General features: G+C 32.3%; 1 long non-coding RNA gene across 1 annotated transcript; it reads left to right on the top strand.

Annotated features, from left to right (window-relative positions):
* Positions 1–6,049: 6,049 nt before the first annotated feature.
* On the top strand, positions 6,050–8,717 carry LOC149139704 (uncharacterized). The gene is made up of 3 exons (XR_016264726.1): positions 6,050–6,611; positions 7,241–7,323; positions 8,478–8,717. It is a non-coding gene; the product is annotated as an uncharacterized LOC149139704 (long non-coding RNA).
* Positions 8,718–21,507: the final 12,790 nt, after the last annotated feature.

Here is a 21,507-nt window from a genome sequence, read left to right as displayed (position 1 = left end):
GGTGTAACCTGCAATGATCAACTACTAAACTAAAGATTCACTCATAATTAACTCATGCATGTCAGATCAGAGAAAGACCCATTTGAGATTCGAGTTCAAGGATAGTGTATTATCAGTTGTAAAATCATCTAAATTAAATCAATGGTGCATGCAATTAGAGGAGTGCCTATGAGGATTGCGCAATTCATAATTGAGGAATTTCCACATTAAGTAGAGGTTAATATTCAAGGGAACAACACAAGGAATTACAAGCTTGGAGGCTTATAAATTTTTCCAAGTATTAGCCAAAGGTAGACAATTAGGAAGAGGATAAAAAATATTTGTGCAAGTTGAGCTCAAGGTTGAGCAAAGCATATTGTCTCATCCAAATTCTCTGACTAATGAAATATATAGATAGTAGAGGTTTTTAGCTGTGGCTTTCCCTAGAAAATTATTGTGTTATGTGTGATTGAATTATTTCTCTTATATTCTTCATAATTTCATCGATCATTTATTGTTTCTGCTGATGAGTAGAGTATATTCAAGTCTTTTGTTTTAGTATATTACAATCTACAGTTTGAATCTACAAGGAATCTCTACATGGTATCAGAGCTAGATTTGTAGAAATCTCTACAGATTAAAAAATTGTGCTTTGAGCTAGTGGAATAGGTGGGTGGGCATTGACATCAACCTAGATCAATATTGATATCAACATACTATAAATATAAATAAAAATTTTATAATAAAATTTAAATAAGAAAATGAAAAAATATGTTAAAATTTTCATATATGTGTGTGTGTTTTAATTGGAAAAGTGTTTTTAAGAAGGTTTAAATATTGAATTTTAGGAGATAGAAGAGGAATGAAGAGCCTTCTTGAATATCTCATGAGTAACTTAGTTTTATGCTATATGTTTACTAAGTAAACACCCGTGTCATCTCCTAAATTTAAGAAATTGAAACTTATGGTTCTAACAAATGATGCCATGCTTATTTAAGCAAAAGTATGTATGAATACACCTTTTTTTAAATAGTTATAAATGTTGAATTTAGTCCCTTGGTTATAAATGTGCTTCATTTTATATAGACTTTGTTTTGAACATAATCATACAACACATCTCATCTTTACGTTATAAACATATTGGTTTTTAATATAAACTTTGTTTCTACCACAATCATATCACATGACTGCTTCCTTCTCTATGGAAAAATATATTTAAATATCAAATAAAAAACCTATAAACTTGTTTGGTGCAAAGTCTCCAAATTTCACAACCATTGGTTAGCTACATATACTCTAGTATACCAAAGTAATTGGTATAGCTCTCAAGGAAATTATCATCCTATTGTTCTCTAAAGATAAAAGTTCCAAAAAGGAAAAATATAAATTAGATTTCTAAAACTAAAAAAAAAATCCAATTTGATTAGCTTTAACAAATGTATAGAAAATTAATAATGGATTATTATAGATATATCAATTATTAATAATTTGAATATTACTTATATTTTTAGAAATGTTTTCTAAAACATAAAATTACATTATTTTAAATACACATTCTTTTTAGAACGAATTTTACTAGTTATATTGATCTTATTTTTAAAAAAATACAAAAAAAAATATTACAAAGTTAACAGAATACTCTTTTTTTTAAAATATTACAAATGTGCAAGTATTAATTTTAATATAGTCCCTAACAATATAGATATTTTGAAAAGTCATGTAAAAACAAAGTTACAAATGTTTGATATCTATGTCCACATTGTTCTAATGGAGTATGTCAATGGCTAAAATTTAAAGTTGTTTGAACAGATTCACCATCACTCTATAAAATTGATTGTACAATTAAATGCATCTAGTTTTGAATCCTGCTTTGAAAGCTTGGTATCTCATCTATAGTTTGTTAGAAAAGGTGATTCTATTATTGTGGCAGATTCCATATCTAGTCTATCTTCTTGAGTTCTAAGCTTTCACACTGACAATGGCATTTTTGTATAAGTCCAATCTTTTGAATCTTCAATTACTTTTTACTTTTTACTTTTTAACTTTTAAATTTTACATGTAAACTATTTGCCATCATGCTTACACCCAAACCACATTGTTGTTATACCTATTTGGACCTTTGAAATTTTACATGTAAAATATTTGCTATCATGCTTATACCCAAACCACATTGTTGTTATACCTATTTGGTAAAAGGGTCTTATTAGTCCATGCATAAAGCTTTAACTTCTGACTTAAAACCTAATAGAATTCTAAATAATAATAATAAGAATAATAAATAAAATAATTTAGAACAACGAAGAATGAGGAATTATAATTCCAAACCAGGCAAATTTCTCAACTCAAAACATGAAAAACAAAACCAAGAACTAAAAACAAGCGCGAAAAAACCGAATCCAACGTCCTTTAAAATAAATATTGATACCTCCAAACATTAGGAAAACTCAAACACTAATATGAAGGAGAAATCTCTCACAATGATGAAGGAAAAGGACAATTGATTAAACCCATGTTTCAATCTTAAATAATAAATATTGGGACCTCCAAACATTATGAAAACTCAAACACTAATATGAAGGAGAAATCTCTCACAATGATGAAGGAAAGGGATAATTGATTAAATCTATGTTTCAATCTTAAATATTGAAACCTCATTATGGAAATTCAGACACTAGTGTGAAGGAGAAATCTCCCACAATGATGAAGGAAAAGGACAATGGATTAAAACCATGTTTTAATCTTAAATATATTGTATAAAGGTATTAATGGGCCTTTGCATCCAATTTTGGATTTTTAGAAATCTTAAATATATTGTATAAAGGTATTAATGGGCCTTTAATTTTGGATTTTTAGACATTAACTAAGGATGGAGTTTTGTTTTAAAGACTGGGTTGTTTTTTAACTTGCCTCGTTCCAAACACATGCTTGTTTGTTTTTTTTTTTTGCCTTAGAATACCCCTTCCTATTCAAGATTCTTAAAATAAGATAGTATTCCATCCCTATAATTTTTTATTTTTTTTTTATATTCTTTATATATTTTTAACGAAATTATTCTAATTTTATCAATATTATTTACCATACTTTTAATTGTAAGTTTGAAATCTTCTATTACGTTTCTCAATAATACTCTAAATTTATTAATTTTACTTCCATATATAAATCCAAAGCCTCAATCTCATTATTAGTTACTCATCCTAAATCCCATTCAAATTATATTCTTTCCTTTCCTTTGAGATCATAAACAATCTCTTTCCCTCTATCTTATCATTCCTATATAAAGAAATATATATTTGTAGATGTCAAAATAAGGATGAAATTTTATTTCAAAAACTTGGATATACTTTAATTTTGCTGGGTCTAGGAACATAATTCTTTACCTTTTTCATAGTTTCAAATTTTATTTATTTTTTCATTATTCACTATATATTTATAATAAAATTGCTTTAACTTAAAAATGTAGTTTCTCTTTCTAAATTCTTTGCTTTCCCTTGGTAACGTAAACAATCCCCTGTCCTACCACTCTTAAATTTATATGTTTTTACTTAAAAAAAAATTATTAAATTTTTGGAATAATTTTTTAACGTCGCTATGGTGTGCATATATCAAGTTGATAATGATGTCGATGTCGGAATCATCTTAGTTGATATGTTAGCAGCATCCATATCATATCAAATCCTTGATCTTTGAACAAAAATATACAGTCACGTTAAGAGCATTCTGTGCAATATTAGAAATTTAGATGATTCTGTTACAGTGAGTATGGTTAAAGCCACAGGGTTCCACTCAGGTCGCTAAGATTAGCCCTAAAATTCACAGTTATCCAAAAGACACTTCTGTCACAAGATAATTTTGGCAAATATAGAAATGTAGGCTACCAACTTTTATTATGGGGTGTGCTTTAATTATGCTAAACTCCCTTTGATGTTGAGATTATGCGCAGGACGGTTCTGAAAACAAATTACAGGTCAAAACAGAATGTAATATAATTGTATAGTCAGATCAGTTCAACTGGGGTTACTGAAAGTGATGAAGGTGTAGAGGCGGTGGCCCCATAATTAGTAGGGTACGTCTCAGCAGGGCTGACATGACAGCTGCACTCATGTACAACCAGCAAGGAAAACGCGTTGAAATGCAGAGAACATCTCAAAGTCAGGGTAGCAGAACGTAGCAGAACAGCACTTCCTAGTGCCTGCCACCTGACAGCTTACCCTGCAAGCATGTGAGTCCCCTGGATACGTCTAACTGAACCCACAACGGTGGACAAAGTCAAAACAAAAAAGTAGAAACAGCACCAGGCAACACCGTGTCAAAATAAAGTTTTGGTCTGGGTGTCTATGAGGTGATCATTAGTGGGTTAAATTTTTTTTAGGTTTTCGGTTTAAATTTTTATTAGGAAGGGTGGAGATGAAAACAAACTAGGTTAAATAACATTGTGTTAATATAAAATTTTGGCTAAATATTAAAGTGCAGGTAAATAATTTTTCCTATAACAATGGCTGGTCCATACCTAGCCATATCTTAGATGTGAAAACAAATTCTAGCCAAATAATGATTATTTTAATTGCTTGAATGTTGCAAGTTTGTCGGTGTCACTCAAATTTCCAAAGATTATTTAAAACCGCAGTTTAACTAGAGTATGGTTCGACTCCTTTATGAGAATATTTGATTCGTTGGAATTGCCAATTTGAGTATTGTATTTTACACAATTTGATTATATTAGGAGTATTTCGATGTGGTAGATTTGTTTATATATTTAATTTAAATTTATAATGTGTAGGTAAGAATAGATTTTCTATAATTTTTATTTAATTATCCGTGATGATTAGGTGGATTAGGTGGATGGGGGAGATTTATTCTCCCTGCAATATTTCCAAATATAATATTTAAAAATTGTTATTATTTTTTTATTAAATATATCTCAAATTAATTAAAATAAAATGTCATATTGATACGTAGTTTTGTACTAAAAATCATTTCAAAGTGATACATTTATTTATATATTTAAAAATTTAATTTAAATTCAAAAAATATATTATTAAATTAAAAAAAAAATCAAAAATAATTTATATATTAATTTAAATTTAAATGTGTATTTAAAAATAAAATTTCCATAATTTTCAATTAATTATCACTAATTATTAGATAGATGATAGAGATTTACTCTCCATGCAATATGCCTAAATATAATATTCATAAATCAAGAGTTACTATTTATGAGCAAGTTTGTTATTCTCTTTTCATTAAATATATCTCAAATTAATTAATCATATTGGCCCATGGTTTTGTAACAAAAATGATTTACAAGTTAGAATTTCCATGACATAGTAGAATAAATATTTTCATGAGAAGGTAGGGTGAATCTCCATAGCTAAAAATATTGTTACATGTTTTTTAATATATATATATATATATATATATATATATATATATATATATATTAAGCAAAACTCCACCAACCCAGGACCACCAATCCCACCAAATGGATGGGCCTACTCTCACAAGTCCAACAGACATAGACCTACAAGAAAAACCAATCCATTGTTCCATGTTTTTTCATCTATCTATCTATATATAGATATAATTCATATATTAATTACTTCTAATAATAATGTAAATAAAATTATAACTTAGTTTTTATGATTTTTTTAATATAATATGTATAAATGTTTTGATGCTTATTATAGAATAATACAATACCTATCAAATAACCATTTAATTTAAATCACTACCCTAACTGATAATTTTAACATAACACAATTATACTATTTGAAATTATAATCTATTCCAAACAACTTTACAAATTATAAATTTGTCACCTATCAATTTTCTACGTGATATCCCTCATATCTCCAAATGAATGATTCAACCCATCATAAATTCAATTCAATTGAATGTAAACCGGTCTGTATTTCAGACTCTGGTTTGAAGCACTCTCACTTGAAATTATCAATAACTATAATCATAAATCTGATATTAAAATCTAATAGACTTTGAACCACCCTAAAAAAGTCTACGAACTTTTCTATATATAAATAAACAACTTCGAAAAAATCTTGGTAGTATTGTCAGTTCCACGCCTCCAGATGTCTCATGAGACCTGCGCCTCCTGCGACACGGTCACTTGCTGAAAATGCTCTCACTGATCGTCAGAATCGATCGATGATGAATCATCACAGATAATGCAGTCAATCTCATCAATTCATTCGTTCCGAATGAACTGTCAAAAGCCAAAAAGCCCACGATCTCCCGAATCCGCAAACAACGGGGACACAGATATGTTATTATAAGCGCGCATTAATGGCGAACCAGGCCGAATGATGGAGTTTACCAATCGAGTTCTTCGAGAGAGCGAGATTGAGTGCATATTCGGAACGTAAATTTATGTAGAAATACGTACAAATATTCAGAGATCTCGGCCCCGGGTAGGGTCTGCAGTATAAGATAACGTTTAGTTCCAGGTATTGAGATGGTTTTATCATAAATAAGGACTATGAGACGACTCAAGATGAGGAACGAGTTATTTCGGATCAGGGCTTTCGCTGATTACTGGCCTATGGTGCTGCTGTTTATCTTGAGTTATCTCCTCACGTTTGCCAGCAATGCCAGACCGCAGAACTATAGGGGAATTTCAGGTGAGTTTTAAAGATTTTCAGAATTCAGGCTTCTGTGATTTGAAATGATTTGATTTTTGTTTCAGAATGTATCCATTAAAAAAATTGTAATAATTAAAATTGTTGACCATGCGAAATTGCGAGTGCCATATTTCATGAGATTCAGTTTTAAAGCTAACTTTGGCTCATGGAAAGTTTAATTAGCAATAATGTGATAATGAAGTGTTATATTCCATGAAACTGGAAAATATTATATTCCATGAAATTCAATTTCAGAACAAAAAAATATTACTTTGATTTTTTTTTTTTTAACCAATGAAAATGTATTTATATTGTTATAATTGCAATTAAGTAAATCAAATTCTCAATCCCTGTGACTTCAACTGATATAAAATCTCTGGATAGGCACCATTCCAGGCCAGCAGAACTGTTATACCTCTGTTACTATATTAAAATTTTATTATACTTCTTCAACGATATAAAATCTTTAGGCACCATTCCAGGCTATCAAAACTTTTATACCTCTGTTACTATATTAAAATTTTATTATACTTCCTCGGAACCACACTGAACAGAAATTTGATATCATGCTAACACTGCCATGTGCACCCACAGACCAGACTTACAGTGTGTTAAATTTGGCAACGCAGGTTTCGGATCAACAAACATTCCTGGCAGAGACGTTGCGTTGATGTTGGCTCTGAACAGCAGAATGGAACGAACAGTTCATGAGGTAAATGATATGAAAATATATTAATATCGGTGCAGCCTCTGTTTTGAATGTTTAAATATGCAGACTTTCTACTTTGCAATAATTTCAACTCGAAATAGGTCAGATCTAAATAAATTTTTTTTTCTTATAAAGATTTTTAATTAATGTGTTTTTCTTAATATTAAGAAATATGGTAACCCTCGGACTTAGGTTTTATTGATAAGTTTTTTTTAAAAGTATTTTGTTAATGGGTTAGGTTTTGCTGATAAGTTTGTTGAAAATGATATGTTTAGATGGATTTGTTCCGAATATTTCTTTAAGAAAATTAATATTAGGTAATCTTCTTTAAAAAATTAACATTAGGTAATCTTCTAATGAAGCTTTGCTGATAAGCAAGTTATTTCTTTAGATGGATCTAACAAGATATTTTAAAAAAAAATATTGAGAAATATAAAAGAAAATTAATATTGAAAATAGAGAATAAATTAAAAAATAAAATTAATAATTATTTTGATGAGTGCAGTTTTTTGTGATCTATAATTTAGATACAAGTCTTTCTGATTAAACATATTGTTAAAATTTGGTCTCCCTTTCAAACCAACTAATGTGGTTCATCTTCAAGACAAGAAGTGCAGTTTATTTAGGAATAAGGTTTTAAGATTTTTTGATCTTATACACAATTTAATGCATAAATTAATATTAATTAATTGACAGATAAAATCAAGGTTTCCAAACATTTTGACCTCTATTGCTATCAACACTGTAAATTCTCAAAATTACAAATAACAAATAAAAATTTAGTAGATAAAATCAAGAGTTCCCAAACTTCCTATCTTTATCCTTATCCTGGCATTACAAACAATACAGATTCTCAATGTGTTAATTCTCCTTTTAAATAATAATAAGTATTTTAATTGCTATCAACATTTATTACTCATTTAATTTAACATTTATTATCATTTAATTTATATATATTTTTATTCTTATACTGGCATTACAGACCATACAGATTACAAATTCTCAATGTGCTAATTCTCCTTTCCAAATAATAACAAGTATTTTAATTGCTATCAACATTTATTATAAATTAAATGTGCTCATTTTTATGACTTAATGTTATGACTCTATATATATTTTTAAATTTAAAATATCTGTGGATGAAAATGCATGGGAAGTTGGGAGATTTTGGCATGCTGAGTTCTGCTCGAGGAATCCCAACAGTGAGCGGCCGCAAAGGAGAAATCTTCTGATGGGTGCAGGATCATCGCCGGTGCATTGTGTATCCAAATGTGGAAACTGCACTCCCTGTACGCCAGTCCGGATTCGAATCCAGCCAGCGATACTTATGAGTGCAAACGAATATTACCCAGAGGCATGGAGATGCATGTGCCACTCAAAGATTTACATGCCGTGAATTCATCTATCTGCAGCTGTTTTCCAGTGATTAAACGCCCAGAAAGCCTAAGGCGTTAATATCTCAATATATAGATCTGGCATGAAAGCACTTGGAGCAGGAAAAATGTGTATGCAGATGTAGCAGCTGATCATGGTCTCAAGCTGTAATGGAGCTTTACTTCATTGGAAATTTTACAGAAAGCGATACAAACTAATCTTCAGTTGGGCAAGCAAAATTATATTTGTATTGCAGAGGTAATTCCCAATGTATGTAAATTATGTAAATAAAGTGCGGTAGTTTTTATAGTGAATTCCATTAACAGAAGGGAATGTTGAGACTGTAGTGGACGTGATTATAATTATATATACAAATATATAAAATCAAAGTAATAAAGGAACTATCATGTATGACATAAATCTATTTTGCCTTTTATTTTTGAGCATAGAACAGTTAGTTAAATAAAAGTAAAAAGGAAGAAAATATTTTTTTTTATGAATAATTTTTTGGAAATGGGGTGTTTGGAATTGATTTGCATGAGGTATTTAGAGTTGATTTGCAATAATCTCACTAAGATTAAGGGAAAGATTTTTAATAAACTTTCAATCAATTTTTATCTATTGTTTAAATGAAATGAGACAAAGGTAATGCATTTTATTTTCGTAAAAGTGCATTGCTAAAAGAACACAAATTACCACAAATGATCAGCACATTTACCACAAATGATTAGCACATTTCCAAGATGTCAAGCAAACATAAAATTAGGGGTTCATATTAGCAGGAGGATTCTATTTAGGTTTAAAGTGAGTTATGTTAATTTATAATCTAAATGCGTATTCATAATTTATAATTAAAATATTTTTATTATAATTATTTATTTAGGTAAATAGGTAAGTTTATTTTAACCTTAACATAATATTCTAGAATATTTATAGTCATATATACAAATCAGTGATTGATATTTATTTCCCAAATAGTTATCATTTTTTTCATTTTTTCATTTTTAATTAATTTGACTAATTTAAAAATGTGTAATATGAACCCAAAGAGATAGCATAAATAGTAAAAATAATAGTAAAAATTGTGTGATAAAATACTATGTAAGTACTATATAAACCATGGTATTGTAACAAATCTTATTGTAAAATATAAATAAACATTTTAATACTTATTATCAATTAATACTGTGACTAATCCTTTAATTTGTATAACTACTTTAATTTTAAATTATATTATTTTAATATTATCCATATTTATTAATTTCATATATATTAATTTCATATATATATATAGATATATTATTTAAAAAGGAGTATTTAAAATAATTTATTTTTATTTATAAATATTGTTAGGTTTAAACAATTTCAAAGGTGGTATTAACTTTGTTTTTTTTTTGTAAGCTGAGGCGAGATTCTATGTTTCTATTACTGGAAAAAAAGAACAGTACATACATAAGCAGGTCTCAACCCGCCCTTAAGGGAAACCGGGTTTCTTGACCACCTGAAATTTTTAACTGCCATCCAAAAAAAGTATATAACCAGTCGATCTATCCATGCTAAATACCCCGCTAATCTTACTATATTTAAACTGATTTTTATCTGAGACATGAGCAAACTAATATACCAAAACAAAATTGAAAGTTAAAAAACCTCCTTGCAGCAGCTCCATCTTCTACTGATTCCTTGTATCCGGGTTTGCCTCTTTCTCTGTCTTGACTCCCATGCCGCTTGCTTGGAATAACTTCATAATCTCGTCCATCTTTCTATCTTGCATAAGCAAAGTAACTTGGATATTCTTCAGCTCCTTTTTCAGGACAGGGATACCTTGAGCCAACTCAACCATTTCCATGGCCACCTGCTCCATTGCTTTGGCTAATAATCTCTTCATTCCCCAATAAACATGTAAAGATTGTTTATACAAGGACATTCTTCCTCTTGTATGCCCCGGGTCATGCAGATACTGCTCCCAATCTTCCATTTCTGGATCTGAAATCTCCTGCATGGCTTCTTCCTCTAATTGCTCAATGATTCTTCTAATATTCGGGTTCGTATCCTGATAATAGGCCTCTTCTGCCTCCTGCAGTTTTTTCCTCATATCTTTTTTGCCTCTTTTTCTTCCCCTGACCTCACTAGCAGTTCCTTCTTCATACTCTGATCTTTCACCCCTACTCCCTCGTCCTCCTCGTCCGCCAGATCCCCCTCTGCCTCTCTGGTTAACACATTCCTTCTTCTGTCCTCGCATTCCTATTCTCCTTCCTCGTCTGCCACCCGTCGCTTGTTCATCATCTTCCTTATACTCGTCCTCTGCTTCCCGGTCTTCTGCTTCATTCTTATGCTCCTTCCCCTTACCGTCTTTACCCGCCTGAGCTCGTCAGGGTTCCTCCTCCAAAATATAATCCCGTATATCAAACTCGTCCTCTGATTCATCTGGGATATTCATGAAAATCTTCTGCATGGTCTCCTCAACTTGGCTCTTCCCTTTCGTCTCTCGACTAGCCTCCTTGCTTCTCGTCCATCTTCCTATGTCTCTGTCTTGACCCTCTGCCATTTCTTCTACCCTCGTCTGCTTCAAATTCGTAACTCTCCCCCTCACCTTGCTCTGATTCACAACTGGTTTCCTCCTTCGATTTGTTCGACTGCATGCATATCTTAACTTATTCCTGCTCGGCCACCTTTGCTTCTTGAAACTTCCTTGCTTCCTGTCCTCGTCATTAATCCGCATTCCATTTGTGCTATCATAATTGGAAACGATCGCTATCACTCTGACAATTCCATCTCCCGTCCTCGGTACCTTGTCCCCTTTCCTTCTTGGGATGAGCATTCTTCCCTTGGTTTGATTAATCTTACACTCCTTAACATTTAATTCATATGCGCGAGCCTGCAGACACTCTGAGCCATCATGATTTACTGTACTATTATTCCTCCTTACCATAATCAGGAGGCGATTATTCATTCCCTTTGTTACTAATTTAGTATCGATTAATTATTCTTTGTGAAAGTTTCCACACTGCTTTTAATTAGAGATTTGAATATTGAATCAATATACTAACCAAAAACATAGATTATTTTGATATGCAAGGTTAGTAGTTCATGCTCATCTTTAATTAGAGATTTGAATATTGAATCAATATACTAACAAAAAACATAGATTATGTTTATTTTTATGAATTGATATGCAAGGTTAGTAGTTGATTTAGAGGTATAAAGTAGTTCAAAGTGGTGATGTTGATAATTTTTTTTAAATATTTTTGAAAAAAATATAGAAGTCCAAAAATATTGAGTAAAATGGTGAAGAAATTTTTTTACATATTTTTAGAAAAAAAACATACGAATCCAAAAATCTTAAAAAAAATATTGAAAAATAATAACTATATAAAAGTTAGATTGCACAATACATAAATATATTATTTAATCACCCAGATCTAAGATTTTAAAATAAACTACAGCATTGATAATTCCAACATTAAAAATAACAATTGTTTATTCTTATAATTCCAAGATAAAAATAATAATGGTTCATTCTCATATCTCATTTGTGCGTTTATACCCAAGATTGCACAAATAAAATATAATCCAATATTGATAAAATTGAACAACATAAAAAATGGTGATTGTTTATTCTAGACATTTCTAGCTCCCATGTAAAGGAAATTGACACGTACTACTCTTAATAAGGTTTACAAAGTTATTCAAGATTATTAGATTAAGTTTGTGACATTTATGTAATTTTTTTTTTCTCGGTAAAAAGGCTAATCTATTAAATATGTACAGAGTTCAAAATTACATCAGGTGAAACCAGTAAGCTCTTGCCCTCAAAGGGCACCAGACAGAGACAAAAACTAAGACTGACAGAAACCAAGACATAGTCCCCCAAAGCAAGCCCTCGCAGGGGTAGTAAACTAAAATTCCAAGACTGCCCATAGACGGTGGCCCGCGCAGGGGCCTAAGACAAAAAGGAGCTAACCATAACACAAACATTAACAGTAACAGTAACAGTAACATTGACGGTGGCCCGCGCAGGGGATACAGTAACTGCTCTCGTCATTAACACAGAAAACTCAACAGCTATAACATCCCAGAAAACCTTGACTGAACAGACAACAAACCAGAAAACGGTGACTGGACCTGGAGCGACCTGGTGAAGCATGAGCACTGGCGCGGTTATTCATTCGGCTCATCCGGTTGCTCTTCCACAATTGGGCACCACCCGTAGTAATCCGGCTCAGCTTCAGTAGGAGAGGTCGCTTCCTCTTCCCCAATAACCGCGTTTGGAGCATTCTGGGAATGCTTGGACTTTTCCTCGACGGTAACCCGGCCCTTTTCTTCCTGCTCCAACTCAGCTGTCGGAGCCTGCTCTGCTTCCCCAGGGTAGTCCTGCATCCCTTGCTCCCGAGCTTCAGTGGGGTCATCCGCCTCAGGAGGATTCTCAATGAACAGTATGGAAACATGCGCACTGATTCTTGGGTTTGTCGTTGAGCTGGTGAAATTGAAGATGGTGGAGCCAAAAGCTGGCAAGGTGGCCGAGCTAGAAGCCCCGGCATCCATGTGTTGGCCTGAGTGTAGGGGAATGGCTCCAATGGAGCTTGCTAGATTGCAGTGGCAGCAATGCACAGCATCATCCCTTACAGGTCTGCGCGAACCCCCTCCTCTGGATGAGCCTCGACGGCTCAGCATCCTCTGTCGGGGTCTCACCATAGCGGTATGAGACTTCCAGCAAACTGCCAAGTGAACCAGACTATCAATTGCAAGAACCAGCCTCGTAATGGACCCGTCCATCTGAGAAGGGACCGCTTCGACGACAGAGAGGCCAGCCGAATGCAACACGACCCACATTCCCTGCTCCAGTCCAGTTTTATTCTCCTCATCCTCACCTACCCTGCCATCCGCCATTACTGCTGCGTTGCTCTGGATCGAGTGCAATCTCCGGGCATTAACTGTCCCAGGTCCCTGCATCTTAAACCTGGTATGTCCTATCCATCTACGCGCATGGGGTGCCACGTGATGCCTGAGGGACGGCATGTGGCCAGCTCCCAACTCCCGTCCCATCGCCTTAATCACCCGCATCCGGGGGTGACATTTATGTAATTACAGTACATGCTCCATAATAATATATAATGCTTCATAATAATATATTAATATAAATTGATATTAAATATTTTATAATGTTTATTTATGTTTTTATTATGATATTGAATATGTAATTATATTGTTGTGTTGATAAATATGTTTATTTTGAAATATAGTTTTTAAAATTTTAATTTAATTTTTAATAATTATTAAGTGAATGGTAGAAATTTAACTCTCACAAAATATTTTAGCATATTTTTACTAATAGTTATATAGTAATTATAAATCAAAACTCGATATTTATCTTAAAAATAGTTATGCCTTCTCTATTATTTTAATTATATTAATTATTTAAAAACGTGTCATAATCCATATTATTATAACAAAACATTTTTACAAATTAATAATATTTATAATATATGTTTTTTAATTTTTTTGTAATACTAAATATATTAAGAAATATGCTAAATATATTATAAAATAACTACTTTTACTATTAACATTTACCAACTATTTAATTTATATAATTATACTAATTATTTTTTTATTATATACTTATAAATATACAACTGTCTTTAAATATTAAAAAAAAACTCATAAAGCATCCGTCGTGTAAATTTTTTTCGGAATGACAATATCCATGCATTTAGACACAATTCCCTTGTTACATAGCCATGTAGCGTCCTCAATTTATACCCAACCGTTAGTTTTGCTACTTGGGTGACGAGAAGGCATGTTTCGAACCTAACATTGAAAGAGATTTAAAGTTGTTTCATTGGTACTTTGGCTATTTTGCATGCTAATAATCTAATTATGAGGTGATAAAGCTAAAGGATTTATGCTTTTTTCACATGAATATGAAATATTTTTGTTAAATTTGTGTTTAAAGATTTTGGCAGAAAACTCGTAATTAGAGTATAACATTGAAAGAGATTTAAAGTTTTTTATTGGTACTTTGGCTATTTTGCATTCTACTAATCTAATTATGAGATGATAAAACTAAAGGATTTATGTTTTCTTCACATCAATATGAAATATTTTTGTTAAATTTGTGTTTAAAGATTCTGTAGAAAACTCGTAATTAGAGTACAATATTAAGAAGTCATGTGGAATATCAAGAATTTGTTGAAGATAATACCATCATTTATATTAAGGATTTTGGTTATTGTGTTGAGAGTGTTTTCTAGTATACTATGAAAGAGATGTAAAGTTATTATTTTATGTTTTGTTATCTAAATATTTTGACTTGGTCAAATTATCAGTAATTTATTCTGGGTTTTGATAACGTATGGCTTTTCCCATGGCATTATTCTCTAATGCAACCTATTTAAAGGCATAAAATTTCAATTAAATTTCCTCTTTTCCAAAGAGGTTGTTTTCTAATTATCTAAAAATTATGGCAAGTTGTTGAGTTATTAATATTTCAAAACTACATTAAACTGATGTTAGGTCAATAATATTCTTCTCAAAGGTCTATCAACAACTAGATCTACTCCTACTATGATCTGACCACAAGGATTTTTAATTTCCATATTCATGTAATTGGGTCTAGTTATTATTAAGTGCTAGGTTAGGTTAATGTTTAACACAGACATAGTAATTTGTAGGTGTTAGGAGCCAGGGTTGTTCCTTGGGAAAAGGTTAACCTCAACCATATTGGATAGGAACTTATCATCTCTACAAGTAAGCCACTATCATTTTTTTTACATCATACTCAATACTAAAGGCTTCCATTGCAATGCATAGATGCATACTTGATCAAGGATTCTACAACTACTGAAATTGTTTGTTGAAATTGTTTTACTTGGAAGCACATTGTTTATTTATTTATTTACAAACCATTACTATCAGTTTGTCTAATTATATTGTTGATCTCTCTCACTATAATTATTTAAAGAACTACATGTTGATGTTATGTGATTTGTATTTTGATTGGGAACAATTAGTGGTTTGACTTATTTAAGTGTAGTAGATAAAAGCATTCTCAAGTCGAGACAAAGAAAAATCTTTTGTGAGCAAATGGAAAATCAAGTAGTATACTCACAAAAACTCATGTCGATTAATACTCATTCTGAGAAGAAAAACTCCTTTTGTGAGAAAATGAAAAATGATGCCAAGTATTGCCCATTTTGAAAGCAAGTAGAGAATTATATAAAAAAATAGAGCAGATCACAAAGAAATATCTCTCTCTATCTAGTCTCAAGCAGTCAGTCAGTAATATATAGACAACAATGTTAGAATACTCGATGTGCACAATTATGTGAGATTTAAGAAAAATGCAAAAGTTTATGATGTTAACCATTTCAAATAACTTTTATAAATATGACATGTAATATGCAACTTTGCAATATTAACAAAGAGTTATTCTTAATGTATAATATTTGTAATGTTATTATACTTAAGAAAGATGACCATTTTCATTTAGATTTTAGTTTTTATTTTATTTTCTTAATTATAATAGGAAGATTTTATAGTAACCAACCTACGGATCTATCAAACACCGAGAGGGATCAAATCGCTCAAGGTGCAAACCATTTCTTTTAGTGAAAAATTTGAGGAAATGTTTGCACTTCGAGAGATTTGATCCCTCTCAATGCTTGATAGATCCAGAGTTAAGATGGATCTAGGATGGTGATATATGATTGAAGACTATGTGCTTGAGTCTTTTTCTAAGGCACAAAATGAAATTGTAAAAGGATCTACAAGCCACTCAATATGAAGAATTATTTAATGAAACATAGTAAATATGCAAACAATTATTTTGAAATATTATAATAGTTTTTCTTTAAAATTGAGATAATATAAAAGAAAAAATAAAACAAATTACGTAAATAATTAAATTTTAAAAAACGAGTGGCTTTACTAAATGTTTAAAGAAAAAATTAAATTAGATTAGATGATTGAATTTAAGAAAAACGAGGTTACACTAAATGTGAAAACAAAATAACAAAATGAGGGAGTGAAGAAGTAAAAAGGGTAGGTAGGAATGGAGAATAGATGCCAAAGAAGAAAACATGATATTTGAAGAGTCAAGGAATATAAGGGTAGAGGGAGGTGGAATTTAATGAATTAGGTGAGGGATAGTGGGCTTTGAAGATCAACCAAGCTTGTAATAATTTTTATGATTAAATTTATTAGGATGTTTTCGATTTTATGAGCTTTTGAATGATGTGTAAGGAGTAATAGGGTGCTAATGCAAGGATTCAAGTTTGGTCAAAATCAAAAATATGCTTTCAATTGTGGGAGTGTTCTACAATAGTATATCTAGAGATATGATTGTGAAATGTGTTAGCTATATATGTTCTTTGAGGTGTGTTTTGATTGATCTACTTATTTTGTAAATGTAGGATTTTCCACAAGTATAGGAAATTTAGTGAATTTCTTGGCTAAGCATAGGGTCAAATTTATCCTTACTAGTTCTAAAAAGTTGTCTAAGGATTTTATGGGGTTTGAAAAGAGCATTGATATTCTTTTTTGCTAGGATATTTGAAATATGGTCATAATGTCTTTGGATATAGGGAATAGAATGTTGGAAACCTTGATCAATACTGAGAGAGGGGGGTGAATTAGTATTGTGACATATATAAATAATTTTTACCCTTTATTAATCTTTCATTGAATCACAACGTATTAGCATAAACTCATTAATCATTAGCATATCTATGCATAACCATGAACCCTAAGCAACATATCAATGTACATAATCATCAAGGCATATAACCATGAGAAGCAACATGAACAAAAATACATGCACACATAGGGACATAAGATATCTAGTGGAAAAACCCCTCTAGTACAAAAAACCACCCTTGTTGTTGTTGTGTTGCCCTTAATCTCTATTACGTCAAACAAATGTCTTTTACATAGATTATATAACACCCATTAGCCAAGATACTCGACCTCATAAACAATTAGTTGATGCCCATCAACCAGGAGACTTGATCCCAATGACCAATTAAGAAGGCTCTTCTCACAATACTCTATGTACACCCATCCACTAGAATCCACCACAACCAAAAAGCCTCACCTAGTCACTACTGAACTATCCAACAACCATTGGATGGAGAAACTACTTCCAATATGTCGTCACCATGGAATCACTACTCCAACTAGCAAACACCCATTTGTCAAAGGCCACTTCTCCACTACTCTATGCAGACCTCGATCTCATTCATTCTCAAACTAGATCTTGGATGTTATGCTCAACTGATGTTATCTCTACAATCGAAATATCAACAACAAGTTAATCTCAACAAATCAAATAAGAAAACCACAACAACATGCTCTCTACTCAAGAAAAATAGTGGCTCCAATACAATCATCAAATTTGCAACAACATACCTATCAACAACATAAATAAATCTCACACTCAGCCATAACATCAAACCCTCAATATATATTCAACAAAAAAACAATCTTCCATATGCATGAAAAATGTAACACCCCTTCCTAGGTCTACCCAAAGTAACCATGACAACCAAGGTAAACATGAGATGAGAGGCTACTATGATCAGATTCGACCTCCAATGTGACCTTAAGGAAGTGGGATCAATGGAACATCACGCACAATCATCAAACATCATCAACAGAACCCTTAGGAGACAAGTCAACCACTCAGACAACCTGTTCCTGGGTCTTACTATTGTTCTGGATCTCATAGGCCTAGTCGCTCTCATGCTATGGGAAAGGGAGTGACCAAAAACCTAAATTTTCTTTCACAAGCCTGCTTCCCAACGACTGTAGACCAAAATTTCCAATTTTGTGCCAGTGACCCTGGGATTTAAGCCACTTTTCTAGCCCAGAATCCCGGCCTCTTCCCAAAGCTTGCTACAACCTTCAGAATTGATTAAAGACATGATAACAATGTTGATCAATCAACATCAACCTCGGCACTAGGCCTAAGCATCCCCAAATAGGACTGACATTCTGTCAAACACTTAGCATAAATGAAACATATAGGTCTAGGATACAAGATAGAGAATAAATGACAAAAAAAACTTATGACACATAACCAAAAGGATTACCTCCTTCTCCATTGAATTACTACATCATAAATTAGGTCTTGCATCCATCCATTTACCAGTTACAAGTAAATACATGAAATAACCATGACATGAACCAGTCATTTAACCATGCTTATGACCAGCATAAAACCATGTAAATATTAGAGATAAGACAACCATTAAATCCACATATAATTTTGTGCAAAAGTAAGAGAACTTAGCTTTTATTAATCATAGGAAAATCTGACCAGGTTCAAAACTTCCACGTACCACCTGACCATAAACATGGCTGAACCAAATCTCTCTTTCATTCAGTCACCTTCATGCCATATTCCAAGCATGAATGTGGAATCTCATAGAACAACGAATCTAAGAACAACCAAGGGAATCCAGAGGTTAAACCACCTCCACCCTCATCAAACCGTGATCACATCAAAACCGGTTCTTTGATCACAACCAAAACGAACTTGGAATGCCATCTGAAATCCATCACTATCCTTGAGGAATTTTTCATGTCCTTGTCTCTTAGGCTTTACTGCAATCCAAACTAGGATCACTAGGCCCTAAACCGAGACATCTCCCTTAGGCTTTATAGTGCATCCTGCCAAAACCAATCAAGGGATTCCTAGGCCTTTGGGAATGGAACTTGAGACTACCTCCACCTCGGATTGTGAAATCCATCCAGAAAACCAAAATGAACATCCCAACATAACATGGCATCTGGAAAAATACACAGCTAGGCTGAAAAACACTTTCATAACCCAACAAAACTGTGCCACCGACAACAAGAGAACCATACACCAACATGAAGAGCCATGCATGTCCAAACCAACTAGGAAATCACACATGCCAAAGGTTACCTACAAGTATTCCTACCAAATCTGCTTGATCCTGCTTCCTTTCCTTGATCCTTGCTTTCCTTCCTTTCCCTTTGATTTCTTTTCCTTCCTTGATTCAAATTTATAGTGCTCCAAGAAAACTCCAAGTGACCAAGAGTGAGAGAGAGAGGGAGAGAATAATGAGAGAGCTCTAAACTTGAGCTTGACAAAATCTTTCCAATTGATTGTCATAAGCCTTTTTATTAATGAGGTCTCTAATTTCTTCATTTTCCATTATTTTCCTTCAATTTCCTCCTCATGTGCCACCTGTGACCTTTCACCTTAATTTTCTCCTAATTTCCTTTACTTTCATAAATAAATGTGCCAAAAATACCTTTTTTCCTTTTAATGCATGATGAGCCTCACTACTGTAGCAAGAATGCTACAACTCCCAAGGTTACCGACTTTTAATTATCAACCCAGGGTTCATAAAAACTAAGAGGTATCAACACTATATTTGCAGCATACAACGTGTCCTTCCTTTGTTATCATGATGTAATGGAGTGCATGAACTGAAATGAAACCCTAAAGTAATTGCAGAAAATGAATTGAAATGGAAACCCTAACCTATTGCAAGAAATAAAGTACAAGGAAATAAACATATTCTAATTGCATAAATATCATGAACTAAATGTAAAAGAAACCTAACTTAACCCTATTTATCACGTGTGATTATTCAAAATAACCGAGCATGGAATCTGATCTAGAGAGTGATAACTGTTGTGTGCATGAATAAATATAAAATAACTTTTTTCTTTTTATCTTTTTGCTTGAAAAATGTAAATGCTAATCTTGCTTGGTTCTTTAGCAGAGGAGACAGGTGTGGAGGAAAAGGAGTACAATGGTTCAGATGGCTTGGAGGGCATGTAGGGGACTAATCCTGGCTTCTAGTGATGATTTCTTTTAATTTGGGCTCAAAACAGGCCACTACTAGTTTTCCTACAGGATGTCTACATGAAGTACTAGTTCTTACAGGATGTCTACAGGATCCCCTGTTCTATTGCAAAAATAAAGTTGAAAGCTTAGGAAGTGGTCTAGAAGGTGGAATGGAGCTTGGAAAATATGGATAATGGAAGAATAAGGCATGGAGGTGGTGGAAAATGCCCAGAACTCAAGCAAGGGATTCAAGATGGGTAGATTTTCTCAATGGAAATGGCCATTTTTGCTTATAAAACAAGAATTCGGATTGAGACTTTAGTGGATTTTGGTGAAAGGGGTGGATGATGTGAGATGAGGTCTCCCTGAAATGTAGAAGCTCCTACAACAACACACATTATTGTCTGCATCTATCCACAAATTCATCTATACATGGGAAAGATTTATTAAATAATGGAAAATTACTAGTCTAAAAATCAGAAATTCGAAAACTAGTGATCTAGTAAATCTATCAAAATCCTAACCTAATCAAGTGCAAAAGCAATGGGGTAGTTGGTTTTATTAAATATAATTTTTTTTTGATCTAATGCAAGTAGAAGAAACTCGATTGAGGCTCGTTAGCATGCTCTAAAAAATAGCAGAAATTTAATGTTCTTTGCTAAAAGGAGTTCCAAAAATCTAGATTTGGGAATAAGAAGACTAATCCAAGTAGCTCAATGATTACTATGAACTTCCAAAGATTTTCCAATGATGAAATTATGCTTGTGATCCTGCAAAAGAGCTTACATCATCCATTTAATCCAATCCTACAACAAGAAATCATTAATACTAAATGCAAAAATAGAAATAAACAAAAACAAGAGATGCATGTGAATAAGAAGTGAAAAGAAGAAAAAAAGATGATACAAAATATCTCTAAGGCTCTTGGGATGACCAAGCCCAAGGAAAATCAGAGATATATGGAGGAGAACAAGATTTAGAAGTTGAAC

The sequence above is a fragment of the Pinus tabuliformis genome, chromosome X (genome assembly GCF_031772625.1).
Source record: "Pinus tabuliformis cultivar Carrire ecotype Pingquan chromosome X, CPIR1, whole genome shotgun sequence".
Classification (NCBI taxonomy): Eukaryota; Viridiplantae; Streptophyta; class Pinopsida; order Pinales; family Pinaceae; genus Pinus; species Pinus tabuliformis.
The sequence above is the reverse complement of the archived record's forward strand: the minus strand, read 5'-3'. Positions and strand labels throughout refer to the sequence as shown.